Genomic DNA, 13477 nt, shown 5'->3' with positions numbered 1-13477 from the left:
CAGAAAGACTTTACGGGATGCCATATATTGTTGTAAGGTAGCTGAGACTGCCAGAGACTTGAGTTTGCTCTTCTATAGTAATAAATTTGCATTGTTGTCTGCTGCTGCAGGTTTAATAACAGCACTGTGCTTAGATAGCTTTTTTTTCTGAGCACTTTACAGTCGCATCATGCTTTTTAATCCAGCTTTAAAGCAAGTTAACTGGTGTGAAACTGTTCCAGAAGGGAACATTTTTAACAGAGATGCTTCTTGATTTATGGTCATTACCTATTGTTTATAGTGCTCAAAACTGGGTAGGGCATTTTGCAAGCCACTGGAAAAAGCCCCAGCTCAAACAGATAATAATCTAAGCAGACCAACAATGTGCAATGGAAACATGAAGCAGGGAAGGAGTGGAGGGGAAAGGGAAAGAATATTGGATATTTCACCCATCTTCCTCTCAGGTACCCAATGCATTTGTTAATTTTTTACACTGGCTTTTGCCTGTTTGCTTTCCTGTCTCATTCCAGCTTTGCTTTTCCATGTGCTTGCCTAATCTCACCTATTTCCCCTCCCCAGAGAGAAGCAAACAAGCACAGGCACAGCCTGGCCTCCTTCTATAAAAGCTAAGTCTTGTAGGTGAGTTATAAACTCTCTTCTGCATCTTTCATACATAGCCAGAGGGCTTGGTTCTCGCCCGGTACAAAGCAACATGACGCTGCTTTGGCTGGAAGAACAGGGGTTAACAGCCCATTCTCTCTGACCTATCCCAATACCACTTCAAACTGCAAGGAGAACTTAACTAAACATCAATCACCAGACCTAGTAAGAGCCTCTACCACCACAATCAATGCTGCTTTACTACCTATGCACATCAGAGGATCCGACTGTTATTACAGCTTAGGAAAACACTCTGGATTGCCACAAGCACTCAATACACTTTATTAATTCAGCAAAAAAAGAGCACTTTCTACAGCTTCGTTAAGCAAGGTGGCTAGAGAAAGCTTCTAACTTTCAACTAGAGTTTTAGGAAGATTCGCTTTTTAATGCTGAGGGAAGCATATAAATATCTTTGCTTACCTTCTACACAGGTCTAAGTTGGCCTCCAAGCTCCAGTTCCCAGCAGCTGGCTTCAGGCTTTCCAGCTCTTCTCTCTTGGAGAGTGGCAGTCTGAGGGAGGCACAGCGATGTTTTCGAGTGATGGCCTCTTTTAAACAAATAGCTGTTGCTCTTCAGAGAATTAGGAAATACCCCACGTTACCCCTGGTTGGCCAGCGGGAGGTTGGCGTGCCACCCAGTGCTATCGATTACTTTCAGGCAGTGTTCCAGTGGTCAATGCCTTGGCCCCCCAGGACACACAGCTTGGAGCAGCAGAGACCTTTTTACTGCTGCAATCATTTCAGCCATGCAGTTTGGCAGAAGAGGAAAGGCAGGAGATGGCGGTGGTGCAAGGGGTTGAAACACGAGGTGGTGGCATGGAAAAGCCTTTGGTGTGGCATCATCTTCTGCACAATGGGGTTGTGGCTGTTAGAGTTCAGCACTGAGTTTGCTGCAAAGCATGGGAGCGCTGAGTGCGGAGAGTGGGGAGGAAGGGAGGGAAAGAAAATTCTTGGTAAGACAGTGGAAAAAAGAGAGAGAAGGGCAGAATGGCTGGAGAGAAGGGAGAGGTGTGACCAAGGGAGGAAGCAAGGAAAGAAAAACACAGCTCCAAGGAGGAGAGAGTAGGAGGATGGAAGGGAAATGAAGACTCACTCTAGCAGAGAAGAAGAGAGAGGTAGAAGAGGCACTAAGGATGGGCCAAGAAATTAAAAACACAATGAAGAGTATGAAGAAACATCAAAATTAAACTGGGTGTTGTCTCCTACTGAGGAAAAGGGGTCTTTCGTTTGTAGAAAATGTTGATAATAATAACCATTGAAATATGTTCAAACACAAAACCATATAATCATATCTGTTAGTTGGTAGGTTAGATTCTGCCCAAGTCATGCTGGGAATATGCTCAGATCCCTGTCTTAAACTGAAAGCATAAACACTCCCCTCTGGAAGGCACCTGCTGTTGCCTTGTTTTCAAAATCCAGAAGAAAGGATGACTTGACCACAAAAACATTAATGAAAGGGGCATGTGAGTGAATGCAAAGACACAAAATATTCCACTCTCCACCTTGCCATGTCACATTTTCAGTCTTTAATGTCACTACAAAAGATTGGTTGTATAGCCATGTATACATGACTTAGGATGTCCATGAGGTAGATGTAATCCCAGGTTGCATTTATTCCTAGTGAGAGAAATGGACACTTCATTAGTGTTAGTATTAGTGTTAAACACAATTTTCTTACTGCTTCAAGAATATGTTTAGAATTGCTCATTACTGAGTAGGGTCTATATCCAGTCTTTGATGAGGTCTGAATTAGAAGCTGCTTATTGTGAGGTACAGAAAGAATGCGAGAAAGAAGAGCAAAATGGAAGTCTGTATTAAAATCCCAGGGCCTGACAACCACCTGTTTCCCTGAAGTGATAGATAAATCCTAAAGAAATGGAAAAAAAAAAACCCAGAACGCCCCAAACCAAAAAAACCACTCAAGCTCCAAAACACTTAGAAACCCTGAATTTTGTCTGTGAACTGTTCAGTGGCTAAGCTGAGTGTATGTGATTGTGTACATCTATTTTTCCCTCTGCAATATTGACTTCGAAGGCAATGAAAGCATTTTGTGTTCCACTGGTCAATGCCTCCTGATTATATTGACTTACTGTACATCTGTTCTGGTCCTCCTTTCATCTCTATCCTTGTAGCCATAAACTCTTTATTAATTTTCCAGTTGCACATAGTAGCACAGGTACTGAGAGTAGAAATATGTGAAAAATCATGTTCATTGTGCTAGAAATGAAAACTATTCCAGCCCTACAACTTCCCTTGGTAGTGCAATATGTGAGTTAGAAACTGAAGAATTAGAGCACCGTGCAGGTTTCTGAAGGGCATATCTACCTGCCCACTTACTCTATTAATTGATCTGCCGCATTTGGAGCGCAGCTGCAGTGCACTAACAAGAAAATGCCCTTTTGATGTGCTGTGTAAAAGGAGCCAGGCAGCTCTGCTCTCATTTATTCTAGTATAAATCTTAAGTGGTTCCTCTGAAGTCAAAACTGTACACCAAATGCTCAGTGACACTCCACTCAATTTAATGTATTCCATGTTGGCACCATGACACGAATTACCTCTTGCTGCTGTTTCCTGTGACTCTTTGCTGTTGATGTTTTCTTCAGCTGAGAGAAAGGGAGGGTGATTCTCTTAAGAAAGAATCATGAAGCAATCTGCTCTTAGGAGGCTTTTTCTGAGATGGGCTGGCTCTGAGAAGGTTCATGAGCATTGCAGACAACCTGCCTTGAAGCCCCAGCTGGCTCTCCCTGCAACAGGTACCCAGGTTAACATGCCTACGTGTATCCAGGAGTGAGCAGATGCCCTGTTATGGTACAAACATCAAGGTGGCAATGGTAGCATCAGTGTTATTCAGGTTTTCCTTTATCCAGAGTGTTGCAGACCCTTACAATGCCAGCCAACAGAGAGCTGATTGTAAGGCAAGAGCTCCCAGGAAGATGACTTGACTCAGATCAGAGACAGGTATAAAAAATAACACTGAATAATTGAGCGGTGCAGGTTATGGCACCTGTATTAAGACTATATATGAGTCTGAAGAGTTGGAATGGAAGTTGTACTGGACTTCATTTACGAATATATTCACTGCATGGTACCATCTCACACGGATGGCCCTAGTACACAGTGCTGACATGCACTTCATAACTTAAATGTCACATACATGGATCTTTTCTTCTCTTCAATTTTACCTATTTTTCCAATTATTTTTCCTTCTTTCTTTTCCCTTTTCTCTCCTTTTGATGTATAGCCCTGTCTCCTAGATATATAGACCCCCTATCTCCTCCCTGAGATGGCATCCTGCTGAGCACAGGTTTCCCCTTCTATGGCAGCACACACTTCATTGTCTCTGGGGACACTAGCGACACTACCAGGAGACATCCCTTGGGGAATAAACCCCGTGGTTACCAATGACTCTGTGAGCCTGAGGCATCCCGGTTTATTGCGAGATGTCCTTGTCCATGGCAAGGGGGTTGGAACTACATGATCTTACGGCCCTTTCCAACCCTAACTATTCTATGATTCTATCCCAAGGCTACACAGCCAATGCTCTGCAAAATCACCTTCTGACATGAGGGGGAATGGTGCTGAAATAACACCTGGTGAGCTCTGCCCATCCAGCAAAGTATTATCCATTGCTTGTGTGTATGTATGTCCACCTGATTTATTGCAAAGCTCATTTTATTTCATTAACTGAGTGTTTTGTCCAGGGACAGCACTGTGCCAGCCCCACTGTTTTCAAAGATGTCAGTGAACCATGACCTGTGGCCAAAGGTTGTTTGTGTTCCCAACACAGAACACTGTCACTATCCAATATTAAAATAATTAGAGGTTTGTGCTTTCATTTTGCTGGTTTCGTGCAACACTTCTGTCTGGTTTTGGCTGAAAGGCATTTCTCATCCCTGTGTTTTGTCACTGGGGTTTGTCCAAGTATGTGCTCAGGGGGCAGGTGAATTAGGAGCTAACAACAGTACCCACCAGAAAACGTCCTTGTGCATCTGACCAAAAGGAAGAACTGTTACTTCTTCTAGTGCACACCTCTTCTATCCTCCCGTCCTAACCTGCCCTGAAGTCTCTCAGGAAGCCTTCAGTATTTGCTGGAAATACCCTGAAACCCAGAGATTTCATCAAAAACGGCTCATTGTATTTGTTAGAGCTGTTTGACACTGTCAGAAGGGAAGGTTTCTGTGTTCCAGGGTGGTGGTTTTGGTCAGACTGGGAGATGTGTGGCTTCATCAGATATCCTGTGAGAGATTTAAAACTCCTGTGCAAGGCTGAGGCACCTGGAGCAGCAACTCCCACTAGAATGAGAGAGGAGGGCAAGAGCTGAGAGGTTAGAAGCAATCATTGTGTTTTGTTATTGCAGGGCGCACTGTCCTCTCATTAACCAGCCCCAGATGGATTTGTGCCAGAAGAACAAAAGGAACATCAATACTGGTTATATGTGCGTAGCTGTCGCGTTCCAAACATGTACATGAGGCCAGGTTTGTAGCCAGAATTATTGCTTGCTACTAAAAGTACTTCCTACTTACTTTGCCTGTATCAGAGAAACCGATACATGGGAAAAATTGGATAAGCCTTTGAAAATACGTCTGGTCCTCAGATCCTAATGTTTTTTACCAGCTGATGATGGCTGGTTGAAGAAAGGGCAATCCATCCCCTGGTTGACGCTGAAGTTGTTAGTTTGGGCCCACTGTGGGACAGAATAGGGTTTTAAATCTCCAAGTGTTGTGTAGCAGAAGGATCCAAGGCAATTAGGGCAATATTTCCCAGTGTGGGAAGTGCCTTTGGAAATGTCTTAGCACTGCCTGGGTTTCTGAAAAGGATTGTCTGTGCAATATCACAGATAAACACATCACCAAATTTTCCCAGAAATGAAGCCATCTCCATCTTCAAACTGTTCATACTTTTCTGATCCTATGTCCTCTAGGAGGCACTGTCAAGGCTTTTTTGAGTGTGAGAGGATGTTGAGGAGGGTGGGCTGCAGATATCTTTGTTGTCTAAAATAAGATACCAAAAGGTCCTTTCTGAAAAGGTGTGAACTGCCTGTCTCCATCCTTGGAGATATATCATGTCCATCCTTGCAAATACTCAAAAGCCATAAGGGGACTGGTCCTGGGTAAGTGGCCTTCCTAGAGAAGGGGCGTTGGACCAGATGACCTCTGGAAGTTGTGTGGCTCTTTGAAGGACTGTGATCCACTAGAGAGGACAGCAGCACAGCACTGGTGTGTTCAGACCTTTGCATTGAGCACTGTGGTCACATTTGCAGCAGAGTTTGGTCCCTGGTTCCTGTAGCAGAACTGGCTTGAGTCCACAGCTCCTCCACATCTTTTATGAGGAAGACATCAAGAAACTACACTTAAAAAGACAACAAACAGTCCAGCACACACTGCTGCCATTCCTCGGTGGTGTAATCCATTCTGTATGTCAGGGTGTGGGCATAAACTGAACTAAGGGCAGGACGTGCATTAACTCTGCAACGACAACAGGTCTCCAGAGGCTGGAAAGAAAAACAAGAACACAGGGAAGTGTTAAGAGGGAAGATACCGGGTGGAGACAGGATTGTAAAAGAGCGAGGTGAGAGATGGGACCACACACATCAAATAAATAACAACCTGGAAGGCCTCCTCCGGCAGGCACATCTCATCCTGTGCAACGCTGGGGCTTTGTGCCTGTCTCGCACCCTGCCGACAGCACAACGAGGCAGTGAAACATGATGTCTGTGGCCATTAGAGGGAGCAAGGACGAAAGACTTGTGTCTGGTGGTAGCTTGTGTCAGGCATCCTCATCCCACGGTAAGCTCACCCACAAAAATACAGTTGATGTTCACTAGATGATGTTAAATGAACTGCATGCTTTTCCTTGGGGAAAAAGGAAACAAGAAAGTCAAGGTTTCATACAGCAGCCAGAGGAAGGGTCAGTGGCTGCTGGATTCACCCAGGATGTTGCAGATCCAGCTACAACCTCCCTTCACTGATGGGGCTGAAACTGTCCCTGGAGGAGGTGAGGGATGCAGGTGCCTGACTGCTAGCCTGGCACTCCCTGGCCCTGGATCAGCCCCCATGAACCTTCACACTCTGAAGATGTGAGTTGTGGTGAAGATGCGCTCAGATGGGCACATCTCACCCCAGAGCACCCCAGTCCCGCTACACTGCTGGCCATGGTTATGCTTCACACCCTTTCCACTGAGTCAGCACCAGCTCTTCTGCAGCCACACGTGAGCTGCTTCAGCATCTGGCTGGGAGCCACTTGGTTTTCTTACTCCTCTATCCATCTGCCTGTCTAGCCATGCACTAGATAAAGGAACAAATTACTGCAGAGCATCTCATCACTGAATGTAAACTTCTTTGTGGTGTGCACCCAGCCCCTGGCACCCTGGGGAGAATGAAAACTAATTGTGAGACACTCACTGGGTGCCTGGGAGTGGAGAGGGATGAGCTGCCACCAAGCCCATGCTCATCTTCCTGCTGAGCAGCTGATTGACAGCAACCTGCTACTGCTGGGAATTTGTCTCATGTACCCAAATACTTCAACTTGTTCTTTGAGAATTTTGGCTTTTTATCAATGAGTGAAACATTTTCAGTCCTTGTGGCTGCAGAGAAAAAGCTTGATCTGCTCGAAAATCGGGATAAATATGGAGAATCAATATTTACTATCTTTGGTAAGAAACTCCTCCTTATTTTGAGAGCCTGAGTTGTGATTTTTAAACACCCCAGAACAGTGATGTTGTGGGTTTTGTCTACCAGGGTGCTTTTAAAAAGGAGCTGTTGCAAAAATAAACCCAAACCTGTGTGTGGGAAGTGACTGCATGCTTTGCTTTTCTCTGGGTTTGTGCTCCTTTCCTCACTCTTTGTCTGGTTTATCTGGCTGGTAAGATTAGGATCACTGCAGGGCAGGGTGGGTCCCTGTCTGTGTATTTGCACTGTGTCTTGCCACTTGTAAAGGAAGCAAGTAATCATCACCCTTACTGCTTTCATGTCTACTTGCACAATAGAAATAATACATAGTAATAGCAATGCTTTGCCTATCTGCGCCTCCTTTCATCTGAAGATGTTGAAATGCTTGACAAGCATTAGCTAAATGAGCTTCCAAATACCTGGAGAGGGAGTCAGGTATAATGATCCCCACTTTGCAGATGAGCACACATGAGGAGAAGCAAGGCTGAGTGCTTACAGTTAGTCAGCTGAAATCATGTTTCTTCCACTGGAGGTTGCTCAGCACTTCTGAGGCTCAGGCTGTTTTCTCAGGTGCCCAAGTGATGTCTGCTTTTTACTTCCAAAACATACAGACTGTGGACCTGTGTGATCTGCCCCGAATCCTGCAGGAGTTGGAGGAAGCATTTCAGGCGCTGTGATTCATGAAGTCTCCCATTCAAACTACTAACTTGGCCTGGGAGGTTCTGCTGATCCCGTGTTGGCATCACTGTGACCAGGCAAAGCCAGGGTGACTGTCCTGGGTTCAGAAATGTAAGTGGGCTTCAGTGCAGAAACACCCAAGGGTGGTGCAGCTACATTTGCATTATTCTGCCTTTCACTTCATAACCCTTTTGAGGGGGAACCTGCGTCTGAGTGTTGCACGATGGTGTGGGTTTACCAAACTGGATCCCTGCCACAGTGTTCACAAGCCATTACTTGTAAAGAAAGATGCTAAGAGCCCTGACTAATCCCTGAGGTCTTACAGTTATCTTGTCTCCTGCATGTCCCTGTTAAACCAAAGACGCTTTGCATTTCCCAGGTTGGTACTTAGCAGTGGAAAGGAGAGACTGGACAAAAGCTGGGCTAGGGACTATATATGACTCACTACTAACCCAGAATGATAAAATGAACTCCTATTATGTTTTGGAAGACCACAGCAAGCTCTTAAAATGATAAATGGGTTGATAGAAGGGAGAGAGTTTTTTCATAGACTATGGAATTTTTAATTCTGTAGAAATTATTTTCCTTCTTTATACCAGACCTGAAAGTTTTCCATTCCAGGAATGGCACTCTGGTTGTAACATAGGCTTTCTCAACTAGGAAGCAACAGAGTCACTTAAGAGCTGTAGGGCTGCTCTTTATTGCAAAGCTTCATAGACGCAGATGAAAGACACTGGAAGTGTTGGCAGTCATCTGCAGATCCCATAAATCACACCATTTCACTGTAGGCAATCATCCAGGCTTCCACAAGGTCATGACATTTTCCCCACTTTCTGCTTTTCAGGCAGAGAAACTGGACGGAAGTGGTCTAGACAGCAAGTAACTTCTGTTATCTCCTGCACTGCACAGAACACCCATTTAATCAGCAGACCCCAAGCAAAGTGCCACATGCCTGCAGGGCATTTGCAAGTTTATAACTCTCTTGGGAATGGCTTGCCTGGCAGAGGTGAGTTTGCAGCTCTTTGAAAGCCATTTGTGCAGATGCAATCACATCACTTCTTTCTTATCTTCCTGCAATGCTCTATACCTTCCCTTCTGCTACCTGCTTGTATAGTCCTGGTTAGTTTTCCAGTGTTGGGATTTCTTAGCACAACTCCCCTATTGACCCATAGAGAAAATGGGGCAATGATCTCATAGGAGGAAAACAAAAAGGCCACATTTCCTCTAGAGTAAGTAGGTCAGTGCTGCGAAACATGATGGAAGAGGATCCCATGATGCCCATAGAGTGGCTGGAGGAGGCTGGGCCGGCAGTGGAGCGGTTCAGCGTAGAGCTGCGGTGGACCTTAACACTGGCCTTCCAGCTAGAAGGCATCAAAAGTGGTTGCAAAAGGGTTTTGCCATGCAACTGGATCACAGCATCCCTCCCACAAAGTGGAAGTCCAAAGAGACCATGGTCTCTACCACCTTCATGCTCAGAAGGGACGTGATGGGGTAGGAGGGCTGTCACCATGCTTTCAGTGCTGGATGAAGAGCCAGGAGACCAGGCTGCCTTACTGTGAGAGCACTTGGACATTACCTAACCTTCCTCTTTCCTTATTTGCATAATAGGGTTAATGAACACATTCTGCCCCATAGAGATGATGTAATGTTAAGCTCTTTCAAGTTTGTTAGGAACTACAATGGGCAGCAACACTGAAACCCATAAATAATGTACCTTGAAGTTCTGTTGAGGTATTAGCCTTGTTTTAGCAGTGCAGATGAGTTACCACACGCAAGAAGCTTCTCTTAATTAGGATCAAAACTTCCCTTTTTTAGCTTTGCTTTAATGGCTTTTGTGGCTGAACACATTTCACTTGCCCAGCCTATTTGGCAATTTAGTATAATCTCTTCAAACTTGCAGCTCCTTTCAGTACACTGTTAAATGCCTTCCTTCTCGTTATTTACAATCTTTGAATTTAAGTGTCTTTATTTTCCAATATATAATTACTTTCTCTGAAGTCCGAATTCAGCTACAGTATTGTCCTTTGTGTTGGTATGGCGTATAGGATTTTGGCTCAAACCAGTGAAGGAAAAGAAAGGACCTGTGGGCTGCTTCTGTTATAGCATTTTACATTCCATTTCACACCTTGGCTTAAGGTTTGTCCACAAGTGGTCATGTATCAAAGCAGCTGTTCTGCAAGTAGAGTGTCTGCACAGAGATGTGCAGAGAAAATTGTTCTCCTCTAATGATCTCCAGACAACCATTGTGGTAAATGCCCAATTGTGGCCTTGAGCTGGGTCAATGCATTGATCCCAAATGGCTGGAAGGCAGTGGTGGGGAGCCATGTGGGCTCCAATGTGGGAATCTGGAGGGCTGGGTTCAGTCTCCATCCTGCCACAAAGACTTCTGGGCAGATGTGAGTCAGTTCCACACTGGGCAACCTTTAATACGGGCTACAGTTGCTCTTCAGTATCCTCACTGACTGCAGAGTCTTGTTATTCTTGGCATTACAGCAGCTTTTTTGTCTTTCCATCTCCAACAGTTTCAGCGCTCAGACTTGGACTGCTCCTGGGAAGTGCTGTGTATGCCGAGGAAACCTTTCTCATCAAAGTCCTATCCAGAATTGCAGATAGAAGTGGTGGATGCCTTGGAGAGCACCTGTTTTTTGAGATTTCCAACCTACCAGTGTGAACTCAAAAGACCAAAGTAGTTCAGGTACACCTTGTGTGACTGTCCAAGACTATAACAGGAGGTTTACTTTCTGCTCACTACTGCTGCAACACAGAAAATTATTAGAAAGTGTAATAGAAATAGTTTTTCAGAGATGTACTGTGAGGCTTTTGTCTTTAATATGTGTTTGTGGCTGAAGAATGTTGGGAAACTGATGAATGAAGACTATGGCTTGGTTAAAAGACTGGTGTGAAACTTATGAGAGTGTAACTCAGTTCCCAGATTTACCACAGACACTCTTTGTCACCTTAGGATGGTCACTACAGACAGAGCTCCATATTGGTGGCAATACCAGCTAAGGGTAACCTTATGCTGGAAACAGGCAGACTAATTGCCCAACCTGGATTGCAGTGAACACACAAACCAACATAGCAGAGACCAGGAAGGAGTGTCTATGAATGGGAACACTGCTGCTATCAAGAAGAAGCAGAGGGAACAGCGTAGTCAGTCTTGAACATCAACTCATGGCCTGCTCAATGGAGAACATAAGCTGGGTTTCAGTAGTAGGCAGCCTGAATAAAGTGCTCATCTGTGAATTCATGTCACCTAATTTCAAGGAACTGCAGAAGATCAGCGCATCCAACATCTCTCTTCACTGACCTTATGACCAACACAAGGTTAACTCAAGTATTCTAGTTAACTGACTAACATTAGCTGGCTCAAGTCTGGGTTTAGTGGATTGACTTAAGATAATTATTGCCATAATTTCTGATGTGCTTAAAAAAAAGCTCCACTGGTGATGTTTCAGGGTTCATTCACAAACAGGTACTCAAGATGTTCACCTTTCAGACCTATGAACATTGCTCCTCATTACACAACTTCAAAACCCAACCACGTATTAATTTTAGCCTTCAGAGGGACAGAAAGCCTCAGAGGAGCCAGTATGTAACCTTTTTTCTGACAGGGTCCTGAACAAAGTGACAGACTTAATCCCATTACCTCACTGCTGGACGGGAGCTTCCCAGAAATTTTCCTGATGCAGAGGCAAAACAGCTTTCTTTCATCTTTTTCTGAGTCATGCCCACAGCACCTCTCAGGAATGTAAATGTGCCTGGGTTTAATGATGTGACAAGGTAATTAAGTGTTAATGTGTGGATGCAAAGGGTATATAAGTTGCCAGATCTAGTAAATGCTGAAGCCAAGCTAAGGCGTTTACCAGACTTACAACACGTTGCTGATATAGAGTACTAGGGTGCTAATGCCCACACGTTATTCCTGTTACACAAATAATTTCCACAGCAATAGAAAAAGAAATTAACTTCATATTTGAATTTGGAATTGTTATTCCAGCAAGAAAGCAACCCGGATCCAATCCTGGGCACAAGAGAAGCAATAGAAAAACTAGGACTATAATGTAGTCAGGTGCCAGCTCAGAACTGGACACTCCTCCTTCCTATTCCCCATTAGCTTGATGCACTTAAGCTATATAAGTCCACATATATATCTATTTGTATTTAACATATAGCAGAATTCTTTAGTTATAAAAAAGCAAACAGGCAGAAGGTCATAGAAAAACTGTCTGGATGAAACTGGCCCTGTACCTGGTCTTTAAATATCAATACTGCTATGCAAATGGTTGATTTAAGTAACTGAACTCCATACAATTTCAGTCAAAGTGCATGCTACCCGCTAAATAAGCATATTTCCTATTCAAATACAAAATCCTTACTACTTTATGACAATGAATATTTGCATAACAGGCACCCGGTTCTGTAAACTCAGGTTCTTGAGTGACAGGAGATGAAGTCTGTAGCTCACCTGGGCTCAGGACAGATGGCTGCAGGAGGCTGAAGGGTCCCAGGCCCCATGCAAAGGTCACAGTGAGGTCCTGTTAACCTCCAAGTGTCACCTTGGCTTCTCCACAGCTTCATAGCCCACCACCTGGTCCATCGGTCCCACCACAGTTTCATGTTCGATAGCTGTGCCACTGGCTGGCAGAACCTCTGCCTGTCCTGCAGTCATAGTCTTCCTTTTTGCTTTCTAATTATGCCCTTTAGAATCACAGTACTTTTAGTATCGGCATCGTTTGAGTAACCAAATGGCACAACAAAGCAATGGAAAAGAAAGATGATACTTAAATATCAGTATTTTGGAAGAAAGTATAAATAGACATGAGAGGCTGAGATGCTGGGCAGCATGTGGTTTGCAGCAGAAATACAAAGAGATAAGCAAGGTTATCAGGAAGTCTGTGGGTGCTGCTTCTTAGGATCAGGATCTCTGTACATCTGTATTGTCCTATCACTTCTCCTTGTTAATGTTCATCAGTGTCGTGGTTTAAGCCCAGGCCGTAAATCAGAACCACGAAGTCCACTTCCCCCCCCCCCCCCCTTTCTTCCCTCTGCTTCTGGAGGGACGGGGAGGAGAATCAAAAGAATGCAGCTCCCATGGGTTGAGATAAGAACAGTTTAATAACTAAGGTATAACACAAATCACTACTGCTACCACTAATAGTAATAATGATAAAGGAAATAACAAGGAAGAGAATACAACCGCTCACCGACCAGTACCTCACCCCCACCCCGCCATGATCCAGCCCTTCCGGGAACTCTCAGTTCTACCTCCTAGGCATGACGTGCTGTGGTATGGAATACCTCTTTTGCTAGTTTGGGTCAGGTGTCCTGTCCCTGCTTCCTCCTGGCTTCTCCTCCTCCCTGGCGGAGCATGAGACTCACAAAGTCCTCGGTCAGAGTAAACATTCTGACCCACAACTGAAAACATCGGCTTTATCAGTATTATTCCCAGGTCGAAAGTCAAAACACAGCACTGCACCAGTAGAAAAAATG

Source organism: Psittacula echo (genome assembly GCF_963264785.1).
Source record: "Psittacula echo genome assembly, chromosome: 3".
Taxonomy (NCBI): domain Eukaryota; kingdom Metazoa; phylum Chordata; class Aves; order Psittaciformes; family Psittacidae; genus Psittacula; species Psittacula echo.
Note: the sequence above shows the minus strand (reverse complement) of the source record.